The following is a 1,167-nucleotide window of genomic DNA, read 5'->3' as shown; positions in this document are numbered from 1 at the left end:
ACTACAGGCACGCGCCACCACGCCCAGCTAATTTTTGTATTTTTAGTAGAGACAGGCTTTCACCATGTTGGCCATGATGGTCTTGATCTCTTGACCTCATGATCTGCCTGCCTTGGCCTCCCAAAGTGCTGAAATTACAGGCGTGAGCCATGGCGCCTGGCCACAACATGTCTGAGGTTACTTTTAAGTGAGTTAAAATACTGAAATAATCATTAAACACAATTTTAAATTGATATACTTTGGCATTGTATTTTTATATGGTATAGAAAAGTTAAAAATATTTAGATCTGTTAATAAGCAGAAAATTGAGGAAACATCTTCCTAAATAATTATTAAATGGGCCGGGCACAGTGGCTCACGCCTGTAATCCCAGCACTTTGAGAGGCTGAGGTGGGCAGATCACGAGGTCAGGAGATTGAGACCATCCTGGCTAACACGGTGAAACCCCGTCTCTACTAAAAATACAAAAAAACTAGCCAGGTGTGGTGGCGGGCGCCTGTAGTCCCAGCTACTCAGGAGGCTGAGGCAGGAGAATGGCGTGAATCCGGGAGGTGGAGCTTACAGTGAGCCGAGATCGCACCACTGCACTCCAGCCTGGGCGACAGAGCGAGACTCTGTCTAGAAAAACAAAAAACAAAAAACAAGTTATGAAATGGCTTTCAATACTGATACGAAACAGTTCAAAATTACTTCCTAGGTTTTTCACTAAAATTAAGGTTCCTGACTTAGAATTGTAGTTAATGCACTTTGAGAGACCAAGGCAGACAGATCACTTGAATCCAGGAGTTAGAGACCAGCCTGCGCAACGTGGTGAAACCCTGTCTCTACACAAAATACAAAAATTAGCCAGGCATGGTGGTGTGGGTCTGTAGTCCCATCTACTTGGAAGGCTGAGGCAGGAGGATTGCCTGAGCTCAGGGGGCGGAGGCTGCAGTCAGCCGAGATTGCAACACTGCACACAGAGGAGATCTTGTTGCCTGAGCAAACAGAGGGAGACCCTGTCTCAAAACAAACAAACAAACAAACAAACAAACAAACTGTAGTTAATATATGTAATTAAAACTACTAGATGTAAAATAAACAATTCTGGGCTGGGCGCGGTGGCTCAAGCCTGTAATCCCAGCACTTTGGGAGGCCGAGACGGGCGGATCACGAGGTCAGGAGATC

At 45.5% G+C, this 1,167-nt stretch overlaps 1 long non-coding RNA gene across 1 annotated transcript in view; it reads left to right on the top strand.

Annotated features, from left to right (window-relative positions):
* Positions 1-540, top strand: part of LOC105508012 — a 21,110-nt gene extending 20,570 nt beyond the window's left edge. The window contains exon 3 of the long non-coding RNA XR_001001192.1: positions 481-540. This is a non-coding gene — a long non-coding RNA (uncharacterized LOC105508012). The remainder of the gene's footprint in view (positions 1-480) is intronic.
* The last annotated feature ends 627 nt before the right edge of the window (positions 541-1,167 follow it).

Source organism: Colobus angolensis, unplaced genomic scaffold (assembly GCF_000951035.1).
Source record: "Colobus angolensis palliatus isolate OR3802 unplaced genomic scaffold, Cang.pa_1.0 Scaffold157, whole genome shotgun sequence".
NCBI lineage: Eukaryota > Metazoa > Chordata > Mammalia > Primates > Cercopithecidae > Colobus > Colobus angolensis.
Note: the sequence above shows the minus strand (reverse complement) of the source record. Positions and strands in the feature narration are given on the sequence as shown.